Source organism: Gavia stellata, chromosome 12, assembly GCF_030936135.1.
Source record: "Gavia stellata isolate bGavSte3 chromosome 12, bGavSte3.hap2, whole genome shotgun sequence".
NCBI classification, from domain to species: domain Eukaryota; kingdom Metazoa; phylum Chordata; class Aves; order Gaviiformes; family Gaviidae; genus Gavia; species Gavia stellata.
In genome coordinates this window covers 2423559-2435748 of record NC_082605.1, presented here as the reverse complement: position 1 = coordinate 2435748, position 12190 = coordinate 2423559, and positions in this window count along the sequence as shown.

Sequence of the window (12190 nt, the reverse complement as noted above, 5' to 3'; positions counted from 1 at the left end):
AAAAAAAAAGGAAAAAAAATGTATTCAAGGCCGACCTAAAAGAATACATCTTGTCTTTATAGTGTCTTAAATTTAGTCCTTAGTAGAGTTAAAACAGATCACAATGCTTTGTAAGAGCAAAGAGATGTTTCCTTTCTTCCACTTTTAACACCAAAAAAGATTGTAACTAATGCTGTTAGCCAAAAGCTCGTCATTTGTTCTGTGATTTTTTTTTTTTTTTTTAATTTACTTTTGCCTTTGTATTTGCTACAGGTACAGAAGAGGGCAAAATAGACTTAAGATCTTTTTAGGACTATAGTAGAGATGAGAGAAGGAAACTGAAAATTTCCTAAACAAAAAGTTGCATCCTGCTCTCTACTTCCCTCGTGTGTGATGTTGGAGCTGCAGCCAGCAAAAGCCTCTTTGCTTTTTGTATGAATCAAGTAGAATCTTTCCTGGTATATGTATGTATCAGCATATTTATTTGCTTCTTCCATGTATAGTGTGTGTTAGCTTCTCTCTCTTTCCATTCTTTGCTAATCTTTCCTGTGGCAACCATCCACCGGAAGTGTTACCGAGATCATTCTGGTTTTTTGTGCCGGTGACCAGGACTTTCTCTGTGTGGGCACTGTTCTCCAGCTGTGGTACAGCTTCCCGCTGACTGATTTTCACTTTAGAGGCCTCCAGCTACTTAGAACTTCTCAGCGTAAGGGCTTAGTGGAATTTGGGCTTACTTGTTTCGGTCTGCAGCTACGTTGGAGTTAGGATCTTGTTTAGCGTGTGAGATTTTCAGCAATGGATGTGTCAAGGCATGCTCTGCGTGCGCACCTGAGGAGCTGAGTAAGTGGCAGGTATACACAGCAACTTCTGTTGACAATTGTTTGTGTGTTAGGATAAGCAGCTCAATAGGGTCCCAGATCAGAAAGAGGTGTTTGATTGCTGCCTCAGTAGAAGTAATTCATAATAGCTGTTCAAGAACGGAAACAGAATCAGATTTTAATTTGATTCCTTTACGAATCAAAACAAGTTGACAAATATCAGAAGTAGATGGGTTTTTTTTTATGTGGGGTGTCCAAAAACTAGTGTGTCTGATGGTTCTTAATTTCAAGATGATATGATTGTCTTGGAGTATTATTGTAAATTAGATGAGTTAGTCTTTGCCAAGACTACATCCTGTGATAATCATAGAAGTGCAGATTAATGGAAAGCAGACGAGAAAAGGCATAGCTGCAGGTGACGTGATGCAACTGCTGTAATCATTCCCAGTTTCATGATAGCACTGTTTTGGCTTGGCAGGGGAAGCAGTGGCATAGTAAGATGCATCCCTGCTTGTCGCTCTGTGGATGTAAGCAAGAGGGTAAAGTTCTGAAACAGGTAAGTGGTTCTAAAGATTCTAATTCCTATTTATTTGCTTTTTCCAGAACAGTTAAAATGTAATTATTTGAACATTGTGAGATTTGAGTGCTCTTTTAAAAAGAAAAAAAAAAAAGTGTGTTGATTCATTCAGATTCTATAAGAAGAGTTTTAAAACTGATGTCATGAGCAATGGCCACAGCTCAGCTACAGTCTAACGCAGAGCTTGAGCACAGGCTATAGTTCAGGTGTGCTATGGGGTATTGCGAACTGTGCCTGGCTGCCAGAGGCAGCTCCAGCTGCAGTCCGTAAGAAAGGCTGGCTGATAACACCTCTGAACACCAGGCATCCAGTTCTGATCTCGGTAATATCTTGTGCCCGTTTTCAGGTAGCCCTGCGAGATTGCACAATACACTGCTTAGTGCCATCCATACCTTTTAATTGAGTTTATAAGAATTTCCTAAAATACTATTAGAGGAAGTGCTTAGACTATTGGAAGTTGCAAACAGAAATACTGATGAAACTAGCCTTTTCTGGATGAATTGTTTCAGCTTCATAGTATGCTGTCCCTGAAATTGATTCTGAGGTTAATTGTCTTTATCTTGGCCACTGTTTCTCAAAGTCACCTTTTGCTAATTTAAAAAAAAAAACCAAACCAAGACAAAACCAACCCCCAAACTTCTGGGCAAGTTTGTATTAGGAGTGCTAAATGTATCACAAGAACTATGAGAAGATGCTTTAAGGATTTTTACTTAAGCATGCAATTAAATAATACACTTAAAGCTATTGATACCATGTTAAGATCAGAGAACAAAATTCTACAAACAGAAATTAGATGTACTCACAGTTCAAGGAGATATCCTGACATGAGACTATAAAGCCAGACCAGAGCTTGATATCATACTATTGAACAGAATTGGCAACCAGCAAGTACTGAAAATTAAAGAATTATTTTAGATGGTAGAAATAGGCAAGACTGTATAAAAACAAAGACTGAGAAGGAGAAAAGCCAAACTTGTGCTTTCCTTCTAGTATGCAGTATCATCAGCTCTGTAAATGATACTAATCTTTTACCTCTTTTTCTGTTGCTGTTTCTAGATGTAAACATGGTGTCACAAAGATGCAGTTCTGGAGTGGAAGTGTAGTAAAACAGCCATGTTTTGATTTCCGGAGGGGAAAAATCACTCTGGATTTGCTTCCCAGGTGATTCCCTCCAATTCCTCCTTCTCTTATGTATACTGACTTATAAACACATCAGCTTGTAAGGCAGTAAAGTAACTCTTCACTGTAACTCAAATAAATAATAGACAAACCAACCAATGTATCTCAAGCCACCTCTCCTCGTGATTTCTTCTATTTAATGTTGATAGTGTTAGAAAGCTTTGAGAGTTCCCAGTTAAGAGTTATGTTGTTAATGTTGTTAGCAAGTTGGAAACACCTGGAGTGTTTTAGGCTTAGCTCTTTCACTGATCTGTAGAATAGATGCATGTTTTACTCAATCCTTAATTAAGCACAAGTTTTACAAATAACACAGTAAAAACTGTATTACTACAGAAAAATAAGTACAATGTGCAGTGGCTACATTAAAAGGCGGAAGAAGTCTTCTGTATTTTCTCTAGCCTGCATTCATTTACTCTTTAGGGAGTAGGATATTGAAACAAAACCGGTGAAAGATAGAGCTGTAGAGGTTCCATGGTCCATCAAGATTTCACACTGTTCCTTGTGATTACATACAAGACCATATGCTGATAAATTAATTTGAAAACTGTATCTAGCTGTGCCTAAGAACACAACTCCGTATAAATCCTAATGCTTCATCAGCTGTATGTGCTGCTAGGGATAATTTTCCCTATATTGTCGTAAAAATCCAGAAAGTTACTAAATGCTCTGTAGTCTGGTTTCATTTGGTTAATAAAAATATGAACGGTGTTTCTATGCTGGTTAACTAGAAAAACTAGTTCAAAGAAAGATATACTGTGGAATAAAAAAAGCTGTCTAAAGAAAGATGACATTTTTCTGAATGTGTAGTTTGCTAAGCCATAAGACAAGGATGAAAAGCGAAGCATGATTTAATGCTATTTAAAAACTCTTTCCAGAATTCTTGCTTTCTCACAGAAGCTGTGTGTCAGTAGCAATTATAGCATGCTATATGTGGGTGTTGAGGATCCGTGCATGGCTATACAAAAAGGTCTTGATCATTAATGAAGTTACAGTACGTTTCCTAAAGTGCTACAGCAGGAGCTATCTTCTGCTAAATTTTACATGGCACTTCTCCACTCCGTATGCAAAGAATCTTTGTGACTCGGTCACAAAAGCAGGCTATTTTATATAGCTCAGTTTTTCCTGTATCCATTTGTGCACATGTTATGCTACCCATGGTATTTGAGTTCTGTGATATCTTAAATAATAGTCAGAATGGAACGACAGCCGTAAAGATGAGTCTCCTACTGTACTGATACATCAGACCACCTCTCTAGTTATTTTGTGAATTAATCCGTTTTTATACGGTATTACTAGATATGCATTTTCTTACAGGCCAGCAAGCAGCGTAGCGATCACTCCAAATGCTACAGCTCGTTGAGTAACGTTGAGCGTAGCAACCGCACTTTAAGGTTGTAACCTCATATGTTAGTGTAAATTAAAAATTGAGTACACTGCAATATGAAAATAACGATGGTTATTAACAACTGTTCAAACAGTAACAGCACTTTAAGAAATAGTGAACTGTCTGAATTAGCAATTAAGATGTTTAATTGGATTTGCAAGAAGAAAGGCTAGGTAGCCTCATTTATAGAAATTCTTGGTTTATAGAGGAAGAGGTAGCACAAATAATCATTGTTAGCCTTTTAATTTCTGTGCTGCGTGTTTAATATGTGCAAATTGTTGTTCGTTCTGTCTGCTCGTGAAAATGTTGCTTGCACAGACCAACAGCATACGCAACACAGGAATGTGAAAGGTGAGAGTTGCAGTATAAATGTGAAGCCTTCCATGCCCACACACTGATTGAATTAAAGGGTTTCATGAAGTGTGGCAGCAGCAGTGCTGATGAACTGCAGATGTGGGTTTTTAGAGCTGATTGCCTTTGCTTGAGAACAATATTAAGAATTCAAAAAGTTTACCTTATTTTGACCTCAGAAAAGTAAATCTGTATGTCTGAAAGTTAACAAGCTATAATAGAGATCTGTTCTTCACGGTGTAGTTGCAGTAATTCTATCTTATTTTTAAATACCTGAGGCTTTTGATGTAATGGGTCTACACAACTTGAGAAATAAAGCTGAGTCACCAAATGAAGAATGCAATAAACTGCATTCAAAACAATTGCCATCTGGTTTTTTTTATATGCCTCCTCATTAAAACTGGAAGGCTGATTTTTCCCAAATGCTGCAATGAAAATTGGGCATTCCTGTGCTGTAGCGTAGCCATTTTCATGTTGTTCACAACTAGAGAATTATACGTGCTGTCTCCCTTTCATACTCTTAAGCAAATAATTTGAGGAAATTCAAATGACACATTTTCTGGGTACAGGTAGATCCAAAGATTAACCTTTTATTTTTCCATAGAGATTACCAATCTGTACTTGGGCCCCACCTAATACAGTCTACAACAAATAACTACATGTGGTGCACTGCTATCTGAATGATTTGTTATTAAGGTCAATTTTATTTAACAAAAAAAAAAATGCTGGGTGGGGCAAGAGATGATAGTTGCTGTTCAGAAATGCGGTTTGTAAGCTTTAGTTCACATACAAGTCCTTTCCCGGCTAAGGACGAGGAATATTTCAGCTTAGGTGTGGACAATATAAACCCATAAAGAATTGTCAAGATCAGTGCTAATGAAGTTGGGCCTGATTTATTGTGCATTTCTACAACAAGGGCAGTTCAGAGGGTTGCATTTGATTTAGTTTTCAGCACCGAGGTATTGCTAGGGGAAAAAAAACCCTACAACTGAACAAATTACCATGCTGTGGATGTGATGAAATCAATAGTGGTCTATGCTTCTTGTTTCTTTTTTTTGAGGCATGTTCAAAGACCTTGACATTTTAGAGTGTGGGGAAATTTAGTCTTTTAGCATGTCTCAGTAAAATGCTGTCTTTGAGAGGCACACTGCTTGCACACTGGGTGATGTTACTGTCCCTACAAAACGCACATACACCTTCTCCTTACGCTGTGCTCGCAGCATGTGAGGAGAGCAGCCTACGGCGTTTGGGAGGTGGGTGACGTCCTGCTGGGGATACGCGATACGGCTCTTGGCAGGACATTTGGAAATGTGGAAGTAGACTTTTCTTACAATGCACAGCAGTGTTCAAAGTGAGTGTACAGGGAATCATGGGGTCATTTCAGTCATCGGGAATAGTTCAAGGTTTGAAGCAGGAGTAATATCCAGGCTGATGTATTTTGGTGGTAGTTCACCTCTGGGAGCAGAATAATACTGTTGCTCACCCTTGACCTGTGACTGCTGGTCAGTGCTGTCTAGAGGTGGAAAGTCAATGGTCCTCCACAGAGGGAAGACCCAGAGACTGGCAGCTGATGAAGCTTGTTTCAGAGTTAAAGTCGATTGTTCAAATGCTTAGAACTGTCCTTTTTCTTATTTTTTTTGTTTGTTTCTGATCTTTCCCTTCCATTGTTGGCAGTGTCTCAGGTTTACCAAACTGGACTCCTGGTATACCTAATACTTAGGGCTCTGGTTCTGTTTCATCTCTCTCTTCCTCTGCTGTAGCTGTTTTGCAGTTCATCTACTTAAATGGGGATGGAAAAGATTTTGTAAATGAAAGGGCTGGCTCAGTTCTTCTTCCTTTGACTATTTGGAAGAATTCCATTGAGAATAAAATTGTAGGTCTGAAAAAAAAATATGCTGCTTCCATAATGATACTTCCCCTGCTTCTATGGAAATGGTTTGCTTTTCCTTTGCACTCTGTATGGGTGGTTTTCAAGCTGTTCTTCAGTGGAAGAGGGGAGTAGACAATCTCTGTGTCGTCAACCAAAAGTCAGGTCATTTTTGGTGACTTAATACGTAAATGGAAGAATGCTATGTGTGGAAGTTTCTCTTTGAAAGTTCCTGTGTGTTACCAGATATGTGGTATTCTGCTCTGCTTTAATTAGGTTCCTCTGCTGTGCATAATCTGTATGTTATATGAATAAATCGGCGCACAATTCTTTCAAAAGATGTAATTATTAATCTTTCACTGTTTATAAATGGAGTGAAAATATGACTAGTAATATAGAGTGTCACCAAAATGATAGAAAAGATATAGACAATGCAGGGGCTGAGGAGTTCGAGTCTGACAGCTGGCGAGGTTTTGTCCTATCAATAAATAACTCGTCGAGGGAGAGTGAGGCCATAAATCCTAGAAATTAAATTTTGTCCTGGAGGAAAATTGGTCTGACCTATATAAATAATGTACAAATTTCAACAAGCCATTTTAATGTTAAGATATTTCATCTATTTACACTTACTTTGAATATAGTCTCATTAAGTGTAGAGCTGTGTAACAGATTACCAAGATGCACAAGTCTTTTTCAGTATTTCTTCACAAACGTAAGCAGAGGTAGCAAGGCTCTGGTTAAATTTTGACTGCAGGGAAGTTAGAGGAAACTATCTCTGCTGTTGGTATATGTATGTGTACGTATATTTATTTTGCACTGCATGATGACTGTTTAACAAGTTTCTGCTGCCACCAAGGATTGTATAACTCTTCTCCCTTGCAAAGAGAGGCTGGCTAGGAAACTCTTGAGCTGGCCTTTTTGTCAGCAAGATAACCTCCTACACAGCAATCCCAGGGCCAGCTTACGGCTGTAAATTACTAACGTGTAAGCAAACCACTGAATTTAGAGAAGAATATAGGCCCTTTTCTTCTTCAGATTTCAAGAGCTTGCCTTGGTTTTTGCCAGTTCAAGGACCTGTGGTGGAAAACAACAGCCATTATTGTCATGAAGATAAAATTGCTAAGAGAATGTGTCTGATAGGAGTAGGGCTCCTAATTAAGCATGTGATGGTTGAGTTGTAGGCTAGTTATCTTTTCCATCTGTTACCTAATACAATTTTGTAACACTGGGATTTAAGGTTTGTCAATTTTAGCTATCTTTCATTCTAAACCTGGACATCTCTGCCAAGGCCAACAATGAAATGAGCACATTAAGATAATAAATCTCCAATGAACAGACCAAGTTATTTATTTTGGATGAACGAGGCTACATGTAAAACTGGGGTGTGTTTTGGGTTGACTCGTTACTGGAGGTGGGAGTGCTTTAAGAGTTGAATGCTTTTATAACAAGCTTTAGTTGTGGGAACATTCGAGCTTGAAACGTGAAAGAATGCAGACCTTTCAAAATACGGTATGTGAGAAAAATGTATGATTTAGTGTTTCCATTTCCATAAAGGAAATAGCAATGCTTTGCTTGAACCAAATGATAAATTTTCTTTAAAGTTAGTCATATGATGATCAGGGAAATGAATTCCCTCTACACTTTTGTCAAAGCGGTTGAGGCAAAAGTTAGGTGTCTTAAAGTAACCTGCTGTCTACAAGGATGTGGTTATATTAGTCAACGAGCAGAGGATTGCATTTTTCCTCTTTTTAAAGAAGTTTTGTAGCAGCCCTAGAAAAATAAATAGAAGTGTTTATCAGAATCTGAATTGGGTTTGTGGTCACTGCCCTGTCAGACCAATTGTAAACGTTACTTATTCTCGGACAAAAACACACTTGTTCCTTCAAGTAATAGAGGTAATTGGGGGACAGTGCTGTATCATCAGTGTTTTCTGCATTTGAGCGTTTTGACAGTGCATGGTTTATAAAATGTGTGTTTTTTCAGCATGTAATACACCTTTCCAACTGCATCTTGTACGGAAGTGTGGCAGCAAAAAGTCTATGCTACATCTTGGTACTTCTGTTACCATAAAATGCATCTTGAGTTCTCTGTGTGGCATTAAAAATGGATATAACTGGGAAGAGGTTTTGATGTGGCATGGAGAATAGTGCAGAATCGTAACTAGGTGCGTTAGGGATTTAGAATATATACAGCTAAACGTCAATAATGATCATTGCTGCCTTTATATCTCTTGTCGGTTTTACTACTTAAGCCTGAGGAAAAAAGATCTTTTGGTGCTGCATGGGGTGTTAAAAATTTTGGCGGGGGATGCTAAGTAAATTTGTAGGCCACTAAGCTGCTCAGCGTTGGAGGTTGCGGAGTCTTGGTGTACCACTCAGGAGCAGTGTTTGCAGCACTGGTGTCCTCTTAAGATGGAAACAGATAGTTCTTTGAGCGTACAAGCAAGATTCATGCTTGTAGTGACTCTGCTGGGAGTTAACGTGACTGGCTTTAGACAGGTTTCCCTCCCGGCGTTGTACAAGGGAAGGTTCAGTCCAGTTTGATTTTTTGAATTTGGGACACTTAGTTACATCATGTTGAAGCAAATGTACTATTCCCAGTGATCCGCTCAAAACCTGCTCCCACCAAAGCGTTCCTTGTTCCTCAGCTCAGTGGGATGATCTGTGTGTTGAGAGTCAAAAATGTCTTTGTACGTGCTATGGCAGGAGCAGTCAGAAGTTTATAGGAGGGAGCCTGTCAGAAGCATGCAGTCTTGGATTAGTATCGCTTCGTAACAGAGACATTGCAGGTCTGTTGAACAGGTAGAATAACATGAGAGGCCTATTACTAAAATTAAGTTATTTAAACTTTTATTGCATTTAAAACAAATTAAGTGCTCTGCAATTATAAAACCAAAAGTGCTCAGTTTAACAAGTGTTGAGCTACTGTGTAAATCTCTTCATGAGCCGTTTCTTGGTCCATCTCACTATGTAACGTAATTGTGTGGTCCGGCTTGCTTCCAGTAAACCGCCTCTCTGGCCCCGTGGCAATCTCACCAGCATCTCTTATTCAGCCTCTCTCCACAGGGAAGAGCCTGAAAAAACATGGTAATGGGAAAGATGACCAGTGTTTACAATAAGCTAATGGGAAACCCAGCTGTTTTGATAGGTTGCATAATCTTGGAGAGGAAAATCCAGTGCCCTGAAGAGAAGGCAATACCAATTACCCTCTTTATGGTAACACTGTTAGAAGATCTGTGCGTGTGGACATATTTAAACCCTCCAATCTGTCTTTTCTAAGTGACTTGCTTATTGCAGAAGGGCCTAGCAGTTTTATATTTTAACTGGAGGAAATATCTCTTGAATGTGTGTTGAATTTGGAAGTCTGATTTGGCTCAATTAAAATGTGATTAGGCTTTCTGTCTCCATTGTAGAGGCTGTAAGTGCTCTGGAGAAACATTTAATGTTGAAGGCTGGCCTGCTGGTTTTGGCTGAAATGTAGATAGAAATATGCAATGCTCTGAGAAATTCCAGGACTCCCACTAGGTCAAAAAATTTTCTCTCAACTATAGCATTTCATCAAGTTCCCTAGTAACATGTCTCCATGTATCGCAATCATTATTGCTTGGAAATCCCCCAACTTTGCAATGAGCTGAGAGTATTTATTATATGTGCTCAATGGCATTCTTAGTCAAGAGGTCTGATTGAAACAATTTCCATCCTTTCTGGTTTCAGACTGCATTTGTGTTACATGCTGTTGTTTTACTGTATGTTATATGCTTTGGATGAGATTTATTTAGTTACATGAGTATTTATCTAGTCTAATTCTATTAATTACAATATTTTTAATCAACCTAAGCTGGTATCATATGGTCAGGATCCAGTCACTTAAATCTGGGCTACAGCAGAAATTAGCTATAATTTCAGAAGTGTACTTGGCATAATTCAAAACATTATATACAGGAGATCTTAAAAATCCCTGAGCTAGTCATCTTGTTATAACCAAACTAATTGGGAACTCTATGATAATGGCTCACTTCAGATATCTAATCTCGAAATCTTTGCAAGAACTGTATCTAGCGGGTCTTTTTATGGAATATCACTTTTCTTACAGAAAGTGAAGCTTACAGAAAGCTTCACTTAGTCAAAGCTCAGATTTGTAGTGCACCTGTTCTCTGGTCTAAAACTGGCCGACACCGTAACTGAAATCTCACAACAGACCTTTCTTGGCTTTGGCACGGTGTTTTCGACTGAGTTGTTAAGAAGTAGTCTTACAAATTATTTCATGAATCATTTTCAGCTGAAAGAACAGTGTGATTTGCATACGGAACCAAAAAACTTCCTTTGTTACCGCTCCAGTCTAAAGATGTTGATAATACAGTAAGTTTGCAGTAAAACGGGGCACTAATGTTCCATGGAGTCTCAGTGTATTCAGTATTTTTGATCCTATGATGTGCTGGATCCCCTAGACCCCCCTTATTCTAGGATGTGCATGTTTCAAGCTGATTTCATGAGTCTTCACAGTGAGTGGCTTGATGTCCATGTTTTTAATGAGAAATTTGGGAAGGAGAGCAGAACATTCTGCATTGTGGGCCTCCCAGCAGCTTCTCCATGTGGCCTCATGCGGTGAAGGGTTGTCCGTGCCTTTTTCAATATCCTCCCTATTCTGTCCTTGTAGAAGCGCTATGCTAGCACTGGGAGGTGTCTCTGTGTCTTCATGACTTCTTAAAGGAAAAAAAGGTCCTAAAAAGTCCTAAACATTGCAAGTAGGGCATCAGCAAGTGTTGGCTGGGACCCAAGTTTCTGAAAATATTTGGGCACCCTGGGCTCATTTAGTTCCTAATTCCTGTGGAATAAAGGTATGTTAGGCACCTCAGTGACTATGGAACTCATCCGATGTGAGCTGCCAGAGGCTTCACAGAAGTTACCCGCAGAGCAGAGAGTGGACTGCTGGGCTCCTAACTCCATGTCCAGTGCTTTAACCACTAGAGGACACTGCCTCATTATTATTAGGGAAATTAATCATTACATGTTTGAAATGCCAAATTACAGGGGTTGTCTTTCTGTTGGCTTAACTTAATCTCAGATAAGATTTTTTTTTATTTTGCACTGTAACTATCCACAGTGCTGCCATCCACTCAGATTCCCTTTGAGCTGAGTAGATGCCCAAAGAAAGACTAATATGCTGCCTTTCCGCAGGTGAAAGCAAATACCTGATCTTATTGCTCAGTGCCTCGAAGAAAGCAGAGCAACACTCGAAGACCCTGGGGTCTGGAGCACAAGTCTTATGAGGAGCAGCTGAGGGAACTGGGGTTGTTCAGTCTGGAGAAGGAGAGGATGAGGGGAGACCTCATCGCTCTCTACAACTACCTGAAAGGGGGTTGTGGTGAGGTGGGTGTTGGTCTCTTCTCCCATGTAAGTAGTGACAGGACAAGAGGAAACGGCCTCAAGTTGCGCCAGGGGAGGTTTAGGCTGGATATTAGGAAAAATGTCTTTACTGGGAGAGAGTGGTGAAGCACTGGAAGAGGCTGCCCAGGGAGGTGGTGGAGTCACCATCCCTGGAGGTGTTCAAGGAGCGTGTAGACGTGGCACTGCAGGACATGGTTTAGTGGGCATGGTGGGGTTGGGGTGATGGTTGGACTTGATGATCTTACAGGTCTTTTCCAACCTTAGTGATTCTGTGATTCTGTAGGAGCCGTGCATCGGCAAGCTCATCTGTGAGCGATTGGTCATGCTCACACTTATCATTACGGTCTCTTTCAAGCTTGGTAAGTTTTGGCCTTCGTTGTGAAGCACTCCAGCAGGGACTGTCCGAGAAGGTAGATGCCACACCTATCCTGTGAGCAGCTCCACAGGGGGGCAGAGGGTAGCTGGCTGAGAAGGCGCATGAAAGACACATGCCTACCTCCCCGTTTGGGGTTTTCCCCACAGGGCAGACGGGTGATGGCAGAGTTGGTGTGATGATCTCATGCTTTACCAGCCCATGATGTTCTCATGGTCTGGCTGTGGCAGAAGCAGGAGACCACCAAGTGAATGGTGCTCCAGACTTGTGTGCAG